We start from the raw sequence: 22,309 nt of genomic DNA, 5'->3' as shown, positions 1-22,309 counted from the left end.
TACTGATACAAAGTATCCATTTAGTACCTCGCTCATTTCCTCTGGCTCCACACATAGATTCCCTCCCCTGTCCTTCAGTGGGCCAACCCTTTCCCTGGCTACCCTCTTGCTTTTTATGTACGTGTAAAAAGCCTTGGGATTTTCCTTAACCCTATTTGGCAATTACTTTTTGTAACCCCGTTTAGCCCTCCTGACTCCCTGCTTAAGTTCTTTCCTACTTTCCTTATATTCCACACAGGCTTTGTCTGTTCCCAGCCTTCTAGCCCTGACAAATGCCTCCTTTTTCTTTTTGACCCACAATATCCCTCATTATCCAAGGATCATGAAATTTGCCATATTTATCCTTCTTCCTCACAGGAACATGCCGGTCCTGAATTCCTTCCAACTGACATTTGAAAGCCTCCCACATGTCAGATATTGATTTACCCTCAAACATCCGGCCCCAATCTAGGTTCTTCAGTTCCCGCCTAATATTGTTATAATTAGCCTTCCCCCAATTTAGCCCATTCACCCTTGGACCACTCTTATTCCTTGTCCACCAGCACTTTAAAACTTACTGAATTGTGGTCACTGTTCCCGAAATGCTCCCCTACTGAAACTTCTACCACCTGGCCGGGCTCATTCCCCAATAACAGGTCCAGTACAGCCCCTTCCCCAGTTAGACTATCTATATTGTTTTAAGAAGCCCTCCTGGATGCTCCTTACAAACTCTGCCCCGTCCAAGCCCCTAGCACTAAGTGAATCCCAGTCAATATCGGGGAAGTTAAAGTCTCCCATCACAACAGCCCTGTTGCTTTCACTCCTTTCCAAAATCTGTCTACCTATCTGTTCCTCTATCTCCCGCTGGCTGTTGGGAGGCATGTAGTAAATCCCCAACATTGTGATTGCACCCTTCTTATTCCTGATCTCTACCCATATAGCCTCGCTGCCCTCTGAGGTGTCCTCCCACAGTACAGCTGTGATATTCTCCCTAACCAGTAGCGCAACTCAGCCCAACTCTTTTACCTCCCTCTCTATCCCGCCTGAAACATCTAAATCCTGGAATGTTTAGCTGCCAATCCTGTCCTTCCCTCAACCAGGTCTCTGTAATAGCAACAACAGCAAAGTTCCAAGCACTAATCCAAGCTCTAAGTTCATCTGCCTTACCTGTTATACTTCTTGCATTAAAACAAATGCACTTCAGGCCACCAGTTCCACTGTTTTCAGCAACACCTCCCTGTCTGGTCTTCCTCAGAGCCATAGTGGTCCTATTTCCTAGTTCTCCCTCAATTTTTTCACCTTCTTACCTATTGCTCCATTACCCACCCCCTGCCATACTAGTTTAAACCCTCCTGTGTGACACAAGCGAACCTCGCGGCTGGGATATTTATACCTCTCCAGTTTAGATGCAGCCCGTCCTTCTTATACAAGTCACACCTGCCCCAGAAGAGCTCCCAGTGGTCCAGATAACTGAAACCCTCCACCCTACACCAGCTGTTTAGCCACATGTTTAGCTGCTCTATCTTGCTATTTCTAGCCTCACTGGCACGTGGCACAGGGGGTAATCCTGAGATTACAACCCTAGAGGTCCTGTCTTTTAACTTTCTGCCCAGCTCCCTGAACTCCTGCTGCAGGACCTCATCCCCCTTCCTGCCTATGTCGTTAGTACCATTATTTACCACAACCTATGCCTGTTTGCCCTCCCCCTTCAGGATGCCCGCTACCCGTTCTGAGACATCCTGGACCCTGGCACCAGGGAGGCAACATACCATCCTGGAGTCTCTTTCACGTCCACAGAAGCGCCCATCTGTGCCCCGGACCATAGAGTCCCCTATGACTATTGATCTTCTGCGCTTTGACCCTCCCTGCTGAACATCAGAGCCAGCCGTGGTGCTACTGCTCTTTTGGCAGCAAAGCATATTCACCTTGAATGAGGGAAAGGGACATTTTTCCATTTCAGTGCCCCGTGCCATCGGAGCCAGGTTCAGTTAAACTCTTTACTACTCAAATGGTCTGGCCCAAGCAGTTAATGTCAGCTCCCCTTAGCTGCGTCACTCAGGATGCACCACAAATACCGAAGCTTATATTTTTTTAAAGCTATATTTATTAAGGTTTTACATTTAACAAACAACACAACAAAACCACAGGAATGGTGCAGCACGACAAGAAAATGTCAAGGCTCCACATACATGAATAGAGAGGGGAAGTGGAGAACAGCAGTACAATTGGGTCAATACTGTTACTGGGTGAGTGCACGGTCAGTTTCAGCCCCACAGATCCCGGAGTCCCAACATAAGTGAATTAACCAATAATTCATGTTTTCCGAAAATTTTTAACACTTGACTGCTCCAATGAGTTACAGATAGCAGGTTGAAAAGTAAAACATTAAACAAGCTGTTCATTAATAAAAAGAGGAAAATAAATAACAGGACAATGGTCTACCCGTCTACCCAATCCCAAGACAACGTCCCACCCTCCACCCAGACATACACAAGACAAGACACAAGGTAAGGATTGGTGAGGTATGAAAACAATGATTAAAGAGAAACGATTGAGGGGTGTCTTCGCTGTTGTGCTTACTTCTCTGGGAGTGGATTTGCTCAAGGAATTATAATCACCACGGTTCTGTCTTTCCACCACAGGATGGAGCCAGGTACAAGATGTTCAGGTCAGTGCAATTCCCAATGCCGGCCACCAGGCGGTGCTGTTCACAGAATGTTCAGATCAGTGCAAAATGGAGCATTTGTCTCCCTGTGAAATTTTTGCAGCCTTTCCTGAGTAAACACATTGAATGGATTCTCCGTTGCCCGATGCCTAAATCGGGAATGGTGATCGGGCAGAGAATAGCTCCCAAAGCCAAAATCATGGCAGGCGCTGGTTGACGCCTGGTCGCGAAGCTCTGCCCCTTCCAAATCAGCGTCACCACAGCGTACACAGTTGAAACTGTGTTCGCATCTCCTCATTATCGGGCCCACCCACGATGCCCCATCTCTGATGGGCCGAGTTCCCGACGACGCAGTCCACATGTGGTCTCAGCAGTCGTGAGCATGGCATGGCGGCTGTGGAGATAGATAGATGTGGTCCAGCACAACTGCTGCCATCTTTTTGGATGCGATCGGTGCAGTTGGGGGCGGGTGTAGCTCCCTGCCCGTGTCCAGCACGGACCCGGCAATTCTCCCACCATTTTCCGTGTGTTGTGCGGGTGTTTCATGTGGCGCCAGTGCTAGCCCATCAACGATAGCGGAATCAGTGCGGGTGTGGCACCTATTTTACCGTCGCAGAACTCCGTGGATCCTCTGTTGGCATCAGCACTTGTGCAGGAATGGAAAGCCCAGCCCAGTGTTTATCCCCTTTGTCTGAACTCTGCACAGAAACCCCAGCCTTACTTTCAGGAATGTTCTTAGTTTAAGCTTCAGTCCGAACTCTTTCCAGCCCCCCTCAGACACGGTGTTAGAATGTTACCGACGTGGAAAATGGCTGGCACTTTCTCATTCCAGAGATCTTTTATGCAGGCCTGTTTTCTCTCTGTGTCTTTTAACCAAGAAAGTCTTCACAGATTTAGTTAAAATGTCTCTTAAAATCACCTGCCAAAGACAGAGGAGAGAGGGAGAGTCTTCAAGGCTAGCAGGCTTCCTGCATGAAACTGAAACAAAAGATGGAACTCTGCAGAAGACCCGCCTCTTTCCTGAAAGTTCCTGACTGGCTCCACCAATCACAGGCAACGATAGGAGCTGGCTGCGAATTCTATATACACCGTTTGGCGCTTGATGAGCCATCAATTGCACGAGAGATGAGTTGCTACACAAAAGTTAGGCTTTAATAAGCCAGAACTTAGCCCTGCGGTTGTCTACAATAAAATGGACGACCGCCGGGCGCTTCGACTTTATACCTCGGTAAGGAGGCGTGGTTAACTCAGCCTGTCGACTAATCGGAGAGCTGTCACATGACTGGTCTCAACCAATCGGTCGAGAGGCACATGACCGACCAAGGCCAATGGTAAGCCGGTGTTCTGCACCAATGGCAGACAGCTATGCAAATCATATCACCACATTCATATCACCACAGCGCTTGCCAAGTCTATCAGATTGGAATCACAGGTTCTGCCGTAGAATCTAGAGGGGACACCTTGGCCTGGTTGAACAGGACAGGGGTGTTTCAGTGTCCAAAGACTGTAATTTAAACAGAAATCCCAAAGGCTGCAGTAGTGTTGTAGCATCTAACCAGAAGACTGTAGATCAAAGCAGGTAACAGGACAGGGATAAGAAGGGGGACACGGGACAGACAAATGGTTTTACAACAATATCCCAACAATACAATCATTTGACATAAACGGAAACTTCTAAAAGTCCTGCTAGAGAAAACGGGCGAAACAGGATAAAGAAAACAGTAAAATGCTGCACTCCTTCCCACGCGGTGATGGGTCGCAATTATCACATGCGTTCAGGATAAACTTTTCACACCATGTTCAGGCGTGCTCCAATATACATCTCCCTCAGCTCCAGCAGCGGCAGAGGCACCTATGACACACTGTCACCTCCTTGCCCCGGATACCAGATCTGCCTGTACCCCTGCAGGATCCAATCACGGATTCTTTATACCCATCCATTAAAAAAAACAAAGAAGTTCTCGAGAACCTCAATTCTAAAAGGATGTTACATGTACCAGATAATGGAACATAACCCCAATCTCAGGCCCAGTACAGAACCAACATCATTCCATACAATTATACAGAGAGGTGCAGCAACTATATATTCAGATTATGATCAGTGCCGTCAACGCCTCCCAACAAATGGAATGGAAAACTACCAGGAGTGGATCACAGGATAAAGGGTCAAGTCCCAACCATGGATCCATATTGCCCCAGCGCCCCTCCACCATCATTGGTGAGAAAGATCTCAACAAACTGAAGGCGGTCCGGGGAAAGTCTAATGAGGCCCACTCCCAACCTGTGTGATGACTTCAGGCCCCATCCATTCAACAATATGTTGGGTGCATTGTGCTCCATGGGTGTCTTCTCAGGTTCAAGTTACAGTTCCAAATTTGTCAGTGTGACTGTCTTTATACTATCTGTCTCTTTATTCGCTCAGAATAATTCAAAGCTCAGCCAGAATCTTTGGGAGTGAAAATCTGTGTGAAATAAATGATAACCATATTGAAGGGACCATCATTGCCACTTTTAAACTGATGTAAAATAATTTTTACGTTCTTATCAAAGCTAAGGATAAGTATATCACTGAGGAAATGGCCAAGCATATTAAAGCCTTCAAGTCAAAGATCTGCAATGGATTGTCTCACAAGTTTCCAAAAATTACGCTGTCATGCGCAACCTAATTTTTTTTATTAGTGTCACAAGTAGGCTTACATTAACACTGCAGTGAAATTACTGCGAAAAGCCCCTAGTCGCCACATTCCGGCGCCTGTTCAGTTGCACCGAGGGAGAATTCAGAATGTCCAATTCGCCTAACAAGCACGTCTTTTGGGACTTGTGGGAGGAAACCGGAGCACCCGGAGGAAACCCACGCAGACACAGGGAGAACGTGCAGACTCTACACAGACAGTGACCCAAGCCAGGAATCGAACCCGGGTCCTTGATGCTATGAAGCAACAGTGCTGTATCAGTGGTTTCGCAGTGTTAATGTAAACCTACTTTTCACAATAATAAAGATTATTATTATAACCACTGCCGCCCAAGTGAATTCATGAGAGCTAGTACCTGAGGCAGCATGTCTCCAAGATTGTGTCCCTTCCCATTAGTCACACAATTAGTGCAGTTATCTCAATTTTCCTTTCTAATTGACTATGGTTTTATTGCACAGTAATTTATTCTAGTCCTCTTTTGCGATGGTTAATTCGCCTTTCTCCTGGTTAGCAGCTGTACTGATTTATCAATCCTATTATTTCAGCTGGACATTTTGTTTTACACATTATTGCCCATTTATCATAAACCAGTCTTCCCATCCTAATTTACAGTTTACACTGAAATAACATTCTGCACAAACCTTTTCCTTGAAAAAAATTGTACATGTTTCTGAACGTTAACAATGACATTTCTATCTTACATCAAAATAAGACTCTGATGTTTCATACCATTGCATGCTAAACAATGGCCGGTTTTGTGCTGTGGATCTGCGTCAATTACTAGCACGTTTAACTTGGCCTTTTGGCTAAGATAAAGGGTCAGATCGAGCCCAAGATGAGGTGCGATGCCTTTTCTTGTCAGCTTGGATCTTGTATGTCTCTCTTGTGAAGACTTGAATTTGGTTGAATTTGAATTTGATTTGGTCTTAGGAGCAATGAGGTGGATTGAGGGCTTGCCCTGTCCACTCTGCACATTGGCTTTGCCACTTTAATAATGAGGTCAAATTTAACTGGGGAAGGGCAGCACGGTGGTGCAGTGGTTAGCACTGCTGCCTCACGGCGCTGAGGTCCCAGGTTCGATCCCAGCTCTACTCACTGTCCGTGTGGAGTTTGCATATTCTCCCCGTGTTTGCATGGGTTCCGCCCCCACAATACAAAAGATGTGCAGGCTAGGTGGATTGGCCACGCTAAATTGCCCCTTAATTGGAAAAATGAATTGGGTACTCTAAATTATTTTATTTTTTTAAAAATTAAATTTAACTGGGGAGGCTTATAGAGGCTTGAAATACTGTACGTATTATATTGCCTCCTTTGGCTCATAATTCAACAGGCCTTCCCCAGTCAGGCAATCAACAGGCCACTGTTGGGCCTTCCATAGGATCAGGATCTCGGGGTGGCAGGTCCCACTTGCTGAGCACTGCCCGTCAATCTATTGCTCATCTTCACCAACAGGAGGCAGTGATCGCTTCAAGAATAACATCCATTGGAGGCCAGGCATCATTAAGAGACCCAGGCCAGAGTTAAGTGATGGTGGAGGCAAAACATCAGGGCCCTTGGTCAAACAAATACCTGCTATGCCAAAAGATTTTAAGAGTTATAACCATGAGCGTATTGAAAAACATTATTCAGGCATACAGTTGGAGTATCATTGACTCTTTCGAGCCATTATGGGATGTTTTAAATACAGCGATGTTCTCGGACCTCCTGTCACCTAGCAGCAGGAAGAGGAAATTATATTGAAATTGAATGTGGCCGATGTTGCTGGGGAATGAATCTCTCCAGGGCTGGATTCTAAACGCACATAGAATTGTACCATTGTGGGAGTACATGAGGTGAATGGCGATGGAGGGGGGCTGAATTCATCTGCTGACAGTGCTTGCTAAGGGGGGCACACAATGCCATCCAACACACCCACCTCATGATTTATAATAGCTATATGGACCCTGCATTGTACATGTTTTCAAATACAAAAATCCATAAATCACATTACAGAACTGTAATTATATGTTTAACCTGATCCACGCAGGAACAACTTTGTTCCCAGTTATTTACAATAGATTTTTTCTTTCATTTCCACTCCCTGCACCACCTTCTCCACTGGTCAATGGTTTATGTTTTCTTCATACACCTATCTTGGTTGCCATCGGGAGGGTAGAGATTGAAAGCAGACCAAGGCAGGCCAGCAGCACGGTTCGATGCTGGTCACGACACGCCGCCCTGGCACCCCCCGCGATTCTCCCACCCCCCCCCAAAATGGCGTGTCGCATTTTGCGACAGGCCGCTCGGAGAATCGCCGCTCGCCATTTCTAACGGCGACCAGCGATGCTCCAGCCCGGATGGGCCTGCCGAACCCGACCTGTTCACGCCGGCGCCAACCACACCTGGTAGCTGCTGGCGTGAACATCGTGCGACAGCTGCATGTGGGGCCTGTGGGGGGGGGGGGGGGGGGGGGGGAGGGAGGACCGAGCACCACGGGCGTGCTCAGGAGGTGTCTGGCCCGCGATCGGTGCCCACCGATCGTCGGGCCAGCATCTCTAAAAGACGCACTTTTTTCCCTCCGCCGCCCCGCAAGATCAAGCCACCATGTCTTGCGGGGCAGTGGAGGGGAAGACGGCAACCGCGCATGCTCGGGTTGGCGCCGGCCAACCTGCGCATGCGCGGCTGACGTCACTTAGGCGCCGCCAGCCGCGTCATTCCGGGTGCGCCACTTTGACGCAAGCGTCAAGGCCCGGCGCCAAAATTCACGCACCGCCGCTCCTAGCCCCCTGGGGGGGGGGGGGGGGAGAATAGGGTGCTAGGAGCGGCCTCCGATGCCAGAGTGAAACACTCCGGGTTTCACTCCGGCGTCGGCGCTTTGTCTCCCTTTGGGAGAACTGCGCTCGACATTTTGCTTTAACGGGCTTTGTGCAATTTATTTAGTTTGTCTTGCACTTCCTTTCTTAATTTGTGAAATGTCACCCTCTGAAAATCAACTTTAGGTAGTAGGACATGTCAATCAGGTCGGTAGCAGAGCACTACAGCTCAAGAAACACCCAGATTCAATTTCCAATAAGTACCGAGGTCTCAGATAGGGTATTGGTAGCAGGAGTGCTACTACAATTGTCAGTATACCATGATTAGGTAGGAAACTATCAGCCAGGCTTCACTTTGGAAATTAGGTATTGACAGATTATTCTACAAGGAATATTGAGAAAATAATAATGGAGGCACTTTCCAGTTCTGCATGGGGGGGGGGGTGGGGGGGGGGGGGGGGAGAAACAATTTGTAGTTAATGAATATTACAAAAGAACGCACCAAGCTGTCTTCCTGTACATTTTGGAGTCAATTTGTTTTAAAATTATCATGAGCTCTCCGTGGAGATTTGCAGGTGGTGGTGTTCCCTTGCATCTGCTGTCCTTGACCTTTTAGGTGGTAGAGGTCATGAGTTTGGAATGTGCCGGTGAAGGAGGTTTGTTGAGCTGTTGCAGTGCATCTTGCAGATGGTGCGCATGGCTGTCACTGTGCATCAGTGGTAGAGGAAGGAGGGAGTAAATGTCTGGTGGATGGGGTGCCGATCAAGAGAGCTGCTTTGTCCTGCACAGTTGTTTACTGATATCCAGTTAACCCTGCAACAGAAGGCAGTCACTACTCTGCAACTATTGCCCCACATACCTATGAGCAACGCTCTTGGTCATTTTGAAATGAAAATGAAAATGGCTTATTGTCACAAGTAGGCTTCAAATGAAGTTACTGTGAAAAGCCCCTAGTCGCCACATTCCAGTGCCTGTTCGGGGAGGCTGATACAGGAATCAAACCGTGCTGCTGGCCTGCCTTGGTCTGCTTTGAAAGCCAGCAATTTAGCCCAGTGCTAAACAGCCCCTATTTTATTGTGGATGTGCCAATTGGTAGCATAATGTCAGGCATGCCAAAGCAACTTGGGTATCTGTTAATCTCCCTGCCAAGCCTCTTTTCATCTTATGCCTCTGCAAATAATGTATACTGGGAGCATCTAAAGCAACTCCGGCTCACAACCTGACTTGCAATTGACCAACAGACTGCAGCTCAAATTTCCAATAAGTACCGAGGTCTCAGATAGGGTATTGGTAGCAGGAGTGCTACTACAATTTAAATTTAACACTTAAATTGTTTTAAATTTAGAGCAGCCAATTTCCCAGCCAATCCACCTACCCTGCACATTTTTTGGGTTGTGGCGGTGAGACCCACGCAGACACGTGGAGAATGTGCAAACTCCACACACGCAGTGACCCAGGGCCCGGATAGAACCCGGGTCCTCGGCGCCATGAGGCAGCAATGCTAACCACCGTGCCGCCCTAGCTCAAACAGCTTTTAAAACCCTTGATGCTGGGATGTTTTTTCAGGACAGAAACTTATTGGCCAGGAATAAAAACTGCAGCATGATCAAATAGTTGTTTGCGCCACATTCAAAATGACCCCAAAAAGTTTTTTAAAACTTTAAAAACATAATAATTATGCCCATAATAAAAAAGGGAGAAAAACATAGTCCATCGCTCTTGCCCGTTAATATCTCTCATATTGATAACACTTTGCTGAAGCCCATTAAAAATGGATTTATACTGGGGGGAGGGGACCCGCAAATCACATCCACATCTTCTGGGCATGTCCAAGATTGAGGGGGTTATGGCGGGGATTCTCGGATGTCATGTCCGAGATTCTGAGTCCGAAGGTGGCGATATTTGGTGCGTTGGAAGACCTGGGAGTCCACATGGGGTGAGAGGCTGATGTTGTGGCCTTTGCCTCCCTGATAGCTTGGAGACGGATCTAGTTGTGCTGACGGGACCCGGAGCCGGTGAGTAACCTGGCAGAATTCCTGCATTCGGACAAGGTCACGTTTGCCTAACGGGGAGGGGTGGACGATGGGTTCATCCTGAAGTGGAAGCCATTTATCGATTTCCTTAAGGTGAATTGAGATGCCAACAGGTGGGGACGGTTTTGGGGGGGGAGGGGGTAGACAAGGGGGGGGGAGCAGAAATTAAGAGGGCAGGGTGAGCTGGGAAATTGGTACTAAATTGAACTAAATTTTGACCAAAATATTGTGATATTGTATGGTTTTTGATATTGTATGGTAACCTAATTTTATTAATAGTAATAAGTTTTAGATATCTAATTTGGCCCTCATGTTGTCACAAGATATTATTTGAAATTACAAAGGCATTTGGATTTAATAATTCTCTTTAACAATTATAGTTTACGTCTGCACAGTTTGGTTGTACACATGGGATGTGGGATGCATGGCAGGATATGTCAGGTGCTGCGTCTTTAAAAGATTGCTACCTGCAGTTAAAACGGCTGCATTTTGGAATTTTCTAAAGAGTCACTTCTAACAGTTGTTATTAAAACGAAGGAGGGATTGGAGTTGGACATCTCCTTTGGAGAATCCAGTTCAGTCGGTATTACTCCATCATGAGCTGCTGCAGAACACAACTATTGCGTTGATCCTCAGCAGAAGGGTCCATTCATTTACAATGAAAATGAAATGAAAATCGCTGATTGTCACGAGAAGGCTTCAATGAAGTTACTGTGAAAAGCCCCTAGTCGCCACATTCCGGCACCTGTTCGGGGAGGCTGGTGCAGGAATTGAACCGTGCTGCTGGCCTGCCTTGGTCTGCATTAAAAGCCAGCGATTTAGCCCAGTGTGCTAAACCAGCCCCTATGTTAAAATTTATATTTTATTTGAAATTACAAAGGCATTTGGATTTAATAATTCTCTTTAACAATTATAATTTACGTCTGCACAGTTTGGTTGTTAATGTTAAAAATGCCGGGATGCAGGAGGTCACATTAAGTAAGTGTAATCTCATTCGTTCAAGCATTTAGAAGGGCAGTTTGCCACCAGGCCATTTTTGCAAAATGTTTTCCCCCGTTGGCCCCCACACCCCGGGGGGAAGGGGCTTGTGCAGAGGGGGCTCCCTGGGCTGAGAGGGGGGAGCGCTTTCCCCAGCGGGGACACCCACACTGCTCTGATGCAGGGTGGCAGTCGTGCTGTGCAGCAGAGCAACATGTGGAGCAGCAAAATCCGCGCAGAGGTTCCCTGTCCCATCCCTGTTCCATCCATTGCTCCTCAGCATCAAGTATCAGGCTGATGGGAAACACCATAAGCTGGTTGGGTTGTGATTTTCCGTTAAAAAAAATGTTTTGCCGCCTTTGTGGCTGTGAAATGGATTGTCTTCCTGAAAGAAATGCGACATGTAAACATATTTGTTTTGAGCTGTTGCAAAGGGGCCAGAAAGCAGGAGAAGCTCCAGAAAGCAGGGTTTCCCACCTGGGCAGGAGGGATTTCACACGGGGTTATATGTGGCATTCATTTGGTGCTTTCCTTTGAACCTGATTGTTTATGCCCATTCTGCCCGTTTCACACCATGTTCACTCTAATGAGATCCACATTGGAGTGGAATTTAACACTGGTGGGAATGAGAAGATTGTTGGGTCTAACTTTTGTGTTGCCTCAATGGTGGAGATTCCAGTCAGGATGCTTGCAGCTGACTGAGGGAGTCGAGATTGAAACCCAGTTCTCACTGTACAAACACATCATCCACAGAACCATAGAATCCCTACAGTGCAGAAAGAGGCTATTCGGCCCTCCAGTGTGCACTGACCCGTCGAAAGAGCACCCTACCTAGACCCACTCCCCCCCCCCCCCCCCCACCCTATTCCTGCAACCCCACCTACAGAACAATTTAGCACGGCCAATCCACCTAACCTACGCATCTTTAGACTGTGGGAGGACACCGGAGCACCCGGAGGAAAGCTACGCAGACACGGGGAGAACGAGCAAGCTCCACACACAGTCACCCGAGGTCGGCATTGAACCCGGGTCCCTGGCACTGTGAGGCAGCAGTGCCACCGTGACACCCCATCTGGGCATCCCGCTTGATTATTCCTGCAATATTGACAAGATCCTGCAGTTCAAGTATATATTGACGCCTCCTAATTTATAATATTGGACTACAGTTCCAAAGTGTTTTTGTGGCTGTAATATGAAAGGTGCTCATCATTCATCGTTATTATTTATTCCTTTGCTTTCTTCAAATGAGAGCAAAGGAGATATAACATCAAATAAAAAATCTCTGGTTGGCTTCTTCGTTACAGCCCTTTGGACGGCAATGGTCAGAGAAAGGAGTGTGTGAAGCAATCGCCTCTCATACTGTGCCTGAATTTGAGCATTAATTCCAATTTAAGTTCCATGACTGTCGGAGCTCCAAGCTGCTTACCCACACACGCCTTTTTTTTAAAGTCAAATTTATTTTTAACACGATACAAGCAAAAGAGAAATAAATTGTCTAATCAAGGTTTCCACCCTGTGAGCAGATTTGTTCCATGAAATGACACTTGGTGAAAAGCTTGCAAGATCCAGCCATGTAGTAAATTATATCTCTTCCCTGGGTTTGACAGTCAATAACAGGAGATTGTCTCATTTACTTGCACAGCACACTTATTAAAAAACACATTGTTCTGGGCCTGAAATGTCTGTCAGTTCCGTTTTGTTCTTAACTGATGTTATCCGGGTACAGATTATCAAATAAACAAAAGGGACTGGCAGTTGATGATGGTCTGAGAAATGGTTGTCCTTTTGTGAAGGGGCCTGTGCCATATCACCCACTTTGGAGGGTGGCACAGTGGTTAGCCGGCGTAAGTCCGCGCGTGCGCCGGAGCGTCAGCCCTGGCGCATGCGCAGGGGAGGGGGTCTCTTCCGCCTCCGCTATGGTGCAGACCATGGCGAAGGCGGATGAAAAAGAGTGCCCCCACGGCACAGGCCCGCCCGCCGATCGGTGGGCCCCGATCGCAGGCCAGGTCACCGTGGGGGCACCCTCCGGGGTCAGATCACCCCGCCCCCCCCCCCCCCCCCCCCAGGACCCCGGCGCCCACCCGCGCCACAAATCCCGCCGGTAAGGTAGGTGGTTTAATCCACGCCGGCGGGAAAGGCTTGTCAGCGGCGGGACTTCGGCCCATCACAGGCCGGAGAATCGCTGCGGGGGAACTGGCACGGCACGATTCCCGCCCTCGCCAAATCTCGGGTGGCGGAGAATTCGGGACACGGCGGGGGCGGTATTGATGCCGGCCCCGGGCGATTCTCCGACCCAGCGGTCGGAGCTTCTTCCCCGCTGTTACCAGACTCCTAAAAGACCCTGTTATGGACTGAACTGATCTCTTCACACATCTTCTCTACTGAGTAGTACTACACTCCTATATGTTTCACCCGATGCCTGTGTCTATGTATTGACATTGTTATTTTATGTTTGCCCTTTGTATCTTTCTCATGTATGGAATGATCTGTCTGAACTGTATGCAGAGCAATACTTTTCACTGTACCTCGGTACACATGACAGAAAGCAAATCCAAATTATTCTCGGCCCTTCGTCCCTGGTCCGCTTTACTGCAGAATATAGTCCTTGCAAACTATACACCACAAAATATAAACCTTACAAACTATAAGTAGTTAAAGTAGTAGGGGCCGGTTTAGCACAGTAGGCAGGGGCTGGTTTAGCACAGTGGCTAAACATCTGACTTGTAATGCAGAACAGCGCGGGTTCAATTCCCACACTGGCCTCCCCGAACAGGCGCCGGGATGTGGCGACTGGGGGCTTTTCACGTAACTTCATTGAAGCCTACTTGTGACAATAAGCGATTATTATTATTATTATTATAAATACTTACCCAAATGTACTCACCCACTCAGTGGATTCCACTTTTCCAGTGTCACTTTTGAATCCTGACGGCACCTCAGGAGCTCGAAACTCCAAGCTAACACTCCAGCTCTTTCTCACACGCTTTCATCTTTCTGTCTCCACTCTCAGACTCCAGCTCTTTCTCGGGTCTTTTATCTCCCTCACTCTGCTGTCAGTCTCGCTCCTTCTCTTTGATCCCTCTGGCTCCACATTCAGTCTCACTTATCTCCCGGTCTTTTATTTACCAAGCTCCGCTGTCAGCCTTGTTCTTTCTTGCACTCCTTCATCCTCCCGCCTCCGCTCTCTCACCATTTATGTCGTTGGATATGCTCCTCACTAAATCATGTCTGAGTGGAGTTTGTACATTCTCCCCGTGTCTGCGTGGGTTTCGTCCCAGGCTCCGATTTCCTCCCACAGCCCAAAGATGTGCAGGTTAGGTGGATTGGCCATGCTAAATTCCTCCTTAGTGTGTCCAAAAGATTAGGTGGCGTCATTGGGTTATGGGGATAGTGTGGGGGTCTGGGCCTAGGTAGGGTGCTCTGTCAGAAGGTCGGTGCAGATTTGATGGGCCAAACGGCCTCCCTCTGCATGTAGTGATCCTATGATTCTCAGTGCTTTATTAACACACCGACAACTGGATGTGTGTGTGTCGGCGTGCGTGCATGCATATACATGTGTGTGTGTGTCGGCATGTTTGCACGCATTTGCATTTGTGTGTCAGCGTGTTTTGCATGCATTTACATGTGTGTGTGTGTCTGCATGTGTGCATGCATTTGAATGTGTGTGTCGGCATGCGTGCGTGTGTGTCGGCGTGCATGCATGCATTTGCATGTGTGTGTCAGTGTGCGTGCATGCATTTGCATGTGTATGTGTGTTGGCATGTGTGCATGCATTTGCATGCGTGTCGGTGTGTGTGCACGCATGTGTGTGTCGGCATGCGTGCATGCATTTGCATGTGTGTGTGTCGGCGGCATGCGTGTGTGTGTCGGCATGCATGCATGCGTTTACATGTGTGCATGTGTTGGCATGTGTGCATGCATTTGCATGTGTGTGTCGGCGTGCGTGCATGCATTTGCATGTGTTTGTGTCAGCGGCATGCATGTGTGTGTCGGTGTGCGTGCATGCATGTGTGTGTCGGCGTGCGTGCATGCGTTTGTGAAATGTACTAATGAAGTTGGTGGGAATATTGCAGGAGCAAGGATATGTTTGATCCAGGATTGACATTGTAATATCCCTGCACAGAATGCTGAATTAGCTGGCGTACTGTATGCAGGCTGCCTGGCTTTCCATCATATCCTCTGACCAAAGCCTGCACAAAGTGGACAGGTATGCTTATATTGTTATTACAAACTGGAGGAGTACTTGTAATTGGAACGGGGAAAAAACTGTAGGCTATCAAATTACAAATTCACATCAATACAAATAACTTGTTGAATTAACATATACAAGTGGCATTTGAAGACACTGCTAATGCTGCTTGTAGATCCTTAAAAATCACTAGTGAGAGAAATGTAATTGCTGCTTCAGGAATGTTTTCATTTCACTGCCCAGAGAGGCAGTAATTTAATTTATATAACCTACCGAGTACGAGTTGTGGTGTTGTGCATCACTGTATATACATAAGGGGTTAATGTAAATACACTACAACTAAGTCACCACTAGAGGGAGCACCAGAGATGTCATAACAGACAGACATACAGCCAATGGGTCATTTAAACAGGACACAACCAATGGGTAATCAGGACACCCAGAGGTGGCATTACCACAAGGGGGCACTTCACAACCCATATAAAAGGACAGGGCACACATGCTCTGCCTCTTTCCACAGACAGACATCTAGAGAGTGAGACAGGTTGATCAACAGCATCACACCCAGCACGTGGCTTAGAGCAGACTGGTTTCGTTAGAGTGAGTTACTACAGTTAGATTAGCCGGAGAGTTGAACTCGTTTAAGAACTGTGTTAATAGTTCAATAAACATATTGAACTCATTACAAAGTCTGGAGCTTCCTTTGTCAAAGCATACATCAAGGAAGTAGCTTATGCTACATGAAGAAGCATAACACAACACTAGGAATATCAAACAATCACCAGCTGATGTTGAGTTGCAGGGGTACACCCTGAAGACATCATTCTCGCAACAATCAGTGCATTAATCTCAGACTCTAGGCAGAATATCTTAAATTTACGAAAGCCCATTTATTTCACTGTATGCCAAATTATTTAAGTGTTCTACACACTTCTATAAAACGAGCTAAGTATGTCCTGAAATGTTTCAAGAAAAGTAATTATTTCTAATACGTGAACCCATTTTGTGCCTAGCAAAGCCTCCATACTGCAGACACCATGAGAAATATAAGGAGTTGGTGGCATTTTTCAATTGGTCTAGTAGTTTGGAACTAGACATTTAAGTATTTTGCTGAAACTGCAATTTGTAGAAAATTCTGAAGACTTATTCTCTCTTTGCTGTTTTTTTTAAAAACAGGAATGTTTAAATGATGGCCCCTGAAGTCTAACATTCCCCTGAATACATTTCCCCCTCCTTTTACTGAACATTTTTTCTTTGTGGTATATAGTCATCAAATATTAGCATTTCGACTTATATACAAAACTTTTGTGTTGGCTGTTGCCATGGGAAAGAGGGTGGAGGAAGCCATTTTTGAGATGAGGTTCACGTTCCCCTACAAACCCATGAAATTCACAAACAACAGTTTTGTTTTGTGTCGTCTGCAGCCATCTGGGAACGCGACAGCAAGCGAGAGAAGCAGCCAGGCTTACAGCTTAGCAGAGAGGGTTGTGACTCAATCATTCACACGTAGAGCGTAAGTGGGAGTTCACACTCAAATTGAAGACCGTGTGTGGCTTTAAAGGAAGTTGGAAGAATTTCCATCTCAGAGATAGAAAAAGGGACATACAGCAGAACACCATTGTAAAAGGAAGTTTGGGGAATAGAAGTAACCCAGCTGGAAAAGTAAAAAGGAAACAGCCATTGAGAGATGAGAATAATTTTGAACCGGTCCCTGGTTGTGTCAACTTAAGGGACGATATAACGTATGATGTAGTGGGAGATTTTCGGTCATACTGAAAGTTAAATGGGAAATCTCTTTTCTGTAGTTTAAAGTATATATTTCTGATGTAAAGAAAATAATGTTTAGTCAGTAGTGCTTTTTAATAATTTGTTACAGTAAAAGTTTCAAAACATGAAATCTTGATGTGTAATTTTTTTCAGCTGCTAACTGGAGGTTTGAATTTCTCCTTAAAATGTATCAGCAATCATAATGACTCAAACACTAATTATTAGGACGATGTTGGACTAAAGTAGAAACAATGATTTCCACTTTGAATACCCTTAATTCCATGTGCAGCATTTGGTCTCGACTAAAGTGGAATTAAACCATGCTGCATCTCACTTTCCACCCTTATTGAGTTGATGATCTCATATATATTCACTGCAAGCATAGTGTTCTCTTTGATCACAGACATTATGCAGTAATAGAGAGAGAAAAGAGGAAACAAATGGTAATTCAAATAAAGGAAGAGTGATTTTTATTATACGGGGGATTTACAATCCTAGAAATAATTATTTAGCCTCCGTACTTTTCTCCCTTTATCTCAGCTACTCCTGAGGGCAATGATTTGGATTTAGGCATCAACAACTTCCAATCTGCTGCAAATGGTCCCTATTCAAGTTTGATCTTGCACAGCGAGGGGCAGGAGGTTGTTTGATTATTGGAGCCAACGCACAAGCCGTGAACGGTCCTAACCTGCGTCCACATGTTCACTTTGCAGGAGGAATCACTGAGCAGTAATTATGGTCTGGGACTCCAGTTGATTTTCTACCAGGGATGTCGAGACTAAACGCAATATATCGCTGGCCTAACTAAGGCTGACAAAATCAGTGCAGAGCAAAGATCCAGCTCCTTCTTGATCTTTGAACTCAGCTAAACAATCCACAAACTAAGTAACTTCCGGTAATTTCTCTTGGTGAGGTAACAGTTAGGTATTTTAGGAAGAATTGGAGCAATTCTTGAAGAGATAAATGATTTTGCGCCGGGTAAGAAATATTTAAATACCTGCCCAGAACAGATTTAGGCTGATTAGGGCATTATATTTTATTCCTACATTATTGAATGACATTTCTTTATTAAACTTTAACAAAACCAATCCCATTAATATAAAATGCAATCGCTCAATCTTGAAATGTGATACAATGGTGAGTTTGAGGGACTTGTTGCAATGTAATAATTCAACTTCTGTACATGCTTATTCCAACTCTGCGTATTTTAAATTTATTTAAAAATAAAAAATAATTCAAAACAGGAGCTGGAAATTATGAATTTCATGACAAGTTAAAAATTCAGTTGGACGGCACGGTGGCACAGTGGTTAGCACTGCTGCCTACAGCGCTGAGGACCCGGGTTCGATCCCGGCCCTGGGTCACTGTCCGTGTGGAGTTTGCACATTTTCCCCATGTCTGCATGGGTTTCGCCCCCACAACCCAAGAAGATGTGCAGGGTAGGTGGATTGGCCACGCTAAATTGCCCCTTAACTGGAAAAAAACAATTGGTTAAGCTAAATTTAAAGAAAAAATTTTTAAAATTCACTTAAAAAATGGAAAGCATTATTTGATGTTTCTATCTATATATCAGATGTTGGTTGCTGAACTGGTCAAGTTGAGATAAAAGGGCTTTTGATTTGAATCCTGAGAGGGTCCAGCCTTTTATATTTCTTTACTTACCTTTTAGCTCAGTTGGCTAGACAGCTAGAATCATAGAATCTACAGTGCAGAAGGAGGCCATTCGGCCCATCAAGTCTGCACCGGCACTTGGAAAGGGCACCCTACTTAAGCCCACACTTCCACCCTATCCCCGTAACCCCACCTAACCTTTTTTGGACACTAAGGGCATTTTATCATGGCCAATCCACCTAACCTGCACGTCTTTGGACTGTGGGAGGAAACCGGAGCACCCGGAGGAAACCCATGCACACACGGGGAGAACGTGCAGATTCCGCACAGTGACCCAAGCCGGTAATCGAACCTGAGACCTTGGAGTTGTGAAGCAACAGTGCTAATTGTCATGTTAATCACCCTGGGGTAACACAGACTGCAACTGGATGCAGTTGTACTTGAAAGTAGACTCCAAACTTTGATTTTTGTTCAATACGCTTTATTGAACTTGTTAAGCAGCGCACACAGTTCGCTGTGGGTTTGACACTTTACTAATCTAAGCGTGCTTGCTATAACTAACTGGACCAGACTAGCTCTGAGCCACGTGTAGAAGGTACTAACTGATATATACACCCTGACTGTCACTACAGTTGTCACCAGTGGAAAGAGGCAGAGTGCTGATGCCTCGTGTGTTTTATAGTGGGAAAACACCTTCTAGTGTTCTGCCTGGTGATTGGTTGTGTTCTGTCCTGTGTGTTGATTGGCTGTACTGGGTGTCTGTCATTGCCTGTCTGCATCTCATTATGTGCATGAGTGCATATAATGGCACTAATCATTGCGCTACCATGTTGTGATGCTGGTTCGTGATGCAGAGCGAGGCCAGCATTGTGGGTATCACCCCCGCCTGAGGGTAGTGATCCACAGGTTAAATCACCACCAGTCAGCTCTCCCCTTCAAAGGAGAAAGTAGCCTCCAGTTATCTGGGACTATGGCGATTTTATCTTTTACTTGCATTAGCTTGGTTCATTCTTGCCTCTGTGGAGTTATGTCTAACACTCCAATGCTATGGGAGTGCTACACTGTTGGAGAAGATTCTTTCAGATCAGATGTTAAACTAGGACCATGCTAGGTTTCCATGGTTACAAAGAGCGGAGTGTTTTCTGAGTGGCCTGAGCAACATTTTTGCATCAACCAAAACAGATGATCTGATCCTTTGTTTCACTGCTGTTCCTGGTGCCTCATGAGTGCAATAAACTCTCCTGTATTTGCCGACAAAATTCATTGGCTCCAGAGATGTGCCAAGGATAAATGGGAATTTTGATTTTTCAATGAATGAGAGGAACCTCCTAATGGGGAAAATGAACCGGAAACTTTAGGGATTAAAAACTGTTTGCTATATTATCACAGCAACCGTTTTCAGGAGCAACTAAATGAATTAAGGGGCACGATTTAACCGGGCAAAATCCGTGTCGGGCTTTGGGTGTGTTCGGAGGGATGTTTCTCTGGAGCACCCGACTATTCAACGGAACTTAGGCCTCAGGGATGTTCCCTCCACCCAGACCACACTTCGACTAATTTCTGCTGCCGAGCCCAGCACAAAAGGTTCCTCACACATTGGGCCGCACTTTGTCTGGCTGCCTTGATCTCCCCTCACCCCCCGCCCCCCCAATTGACGTCCCAATCTGTGAAGAGCCTTTCCTGCTGGGCTCGCCAGCAGAAAATGACACTCAGTGCAGCCTCGCTGGAGAAAACTCCCCAAAGCCAATAGGCGGGTATTTCCCGGCGCTGTAGCTGCTGAGAAACACCAGGCTAAACACGCCAAAAACCAAATATAGATTTGTTCTGGTTAAATTGCGCCAGATATTTCTTCTTTTGGTTCATTCGTGTTGTTGTGACACCCTGGGCTAGTGATGATACTCCCCTTTCTTTATTTTTGCTGTTATCAGTTTTGGCCGATATTTGTTGTTTTTTGTAAATAAATTTAGTGTACCCAATTCATTTTTTTCAATTAAGGGGCAATTTTAGCATGGCCAATCCACCTACCTTGCACATCTATGGGTTGTGGGGGCCAAACCCACGCAAACACAGGGAGAATGTGTAAACTCCACACGGACAGTGACCCAGGGCCAGGATCGAACCTGGGACCTCGGCACAGTGAAGCTGCAGTGCAACCACTCCGCCACCGTGCTGTCCTCAACCAACGTATGTTTAATGGACATGTATCTTTAAGTTCCACAGCAGAGAAAAAGAGGTATTCAAGAAGTTGCAATTGTATATGGTGCTGCTAGCTTTGGACAGAAAGAACCAGACTTTCCTGCAAAGTTGTTGTGGGACTTGGTTCAATTGATTGGCTATTGGCCAATGAATTGCCGAAAGGCAGTATTCTGCCCGGTAACTGATGGGGATTGGGTCCTACTCGAGTGGAATGATTTTCAGAATGATGGTGATTGGGTCCTACTCGAGTGGAATGATTTTCAGAGACCCTTGGAGCTCAATTTGAATCATGGACACTCAGGGGAAGGACCTGCTCAACTTCTTCCGTCTACCTCCAGAAATTATGTGAGTTGCTGTATTTCTGAAACTGCAGAGACTGAATCCACAGTGAAACCATTACAGGCTGCAAACAGAGACCTGGATCTGAAAGTTTACTTTGAAGAAAGGTCTGCTTAAGGTCTGCTGGGGCTGGTTTAGCACACTGGGCTAAATAGCTGGCGTGTAATGCAGAACAATGCCAGAAGCGTGGGTTCAATTCCTGTACCAGCCTCCATCAACAGGCACTGTAATGTGGCGACTAGGGGCTTTTCACAGTAACTTCATTGGAGCCTACTTGTGACAATAAGTGATTATTATTATTAAAGTCAACCATCTGAAACAAAGATTATTTTTCCTTTTACTTATTATTTTCACTCCTCTCATCCCCTCAGTGTTTGTCTGTCTTGTGTGTGTGTGTGTGTGTGTATAGAGGGTGATGGATTATCAATTAGTTGATCATTAACCAGTTGTATTTGCTGAATATTTCATTGTGGCATTTGTTACAAATAAAAAGTAATTGAGTTTAAATTTACAAACCTAGCAACTGCAATTATTGCACAGCCAAGGTTCAAAGACTTCTCTTTTTATTTAATTTTTAGAGTACTCAATTATTTTTTTTTCCAATTAAGAGGTAATTTAGCGTGGCCAATTCACTTACCCTGCACACCTTTTGGGTTGTGGGGTTGAGACCCACGCAGACATGGGGAGGATGTGCAAACTCCACACGGACAGTGACCCGGGGCCGGGATCGAACCCGGGTCCTCAGCGCCATGAGGCAGCAGTGCTAACCACTGTGCTACCGTGCTGCCCCGGTATCTTCTGAAGAATTATTGCTTAATGTTGCGAGTCTTGGGTCATGTGGTCTGGAACTGACTGTGCCCTAGCCCAGAATGTCGTAACAGTCTCCACTCTGCACTGCCAGGTTGTGCAGAGGGCAGCAGGCTATAATTATACAGGATACCCTCTTGGGGCTATATTGGATGGCAGCACCTCCCCCCTCCCCAATCCAGACACCAGAAGTGCATATGAAATGAAAATCGCTTATTGTCACGAGTAGGCTTCAATGAAGTTACTGTGAAAAGCCCCTA

At 46.1% G+C, this 22,309-nt stretch overlaps 1 protein-coding gene across 2 annotated transcripts in view; it reads right to left on the bottom strand.

The window, feature by feature from the left end:
• Positions 1-22,309, bottom strand: part of LOC119953400 (transmembrane protein 235-like) — a 64,076-nt gene that overhangs the window by 2,281 nt on the left and 39,486 nt on the right. The window lies entirely within an intron of this gene.

This window comes from Scyliorhinus canicula, chromosome 18, assembly GCF_902713615.1.
Source record: "Scyliorhinus canicula chromosome 18, sScyCan1.1, whole genome shotgun sequence".
NCBI classification, from domain to species: Eukaryota; Metazoa; Chordata; class Chondrichthyes; order Carcharhiniformes; family Scyliorhinidae; genus Scyliorhinus; species Scyliorhinus canicula.
Note: the sequence above shows the minus strand (reverse complement) of the source record. Positions and strands in the feature narration are given on the sequence as shown.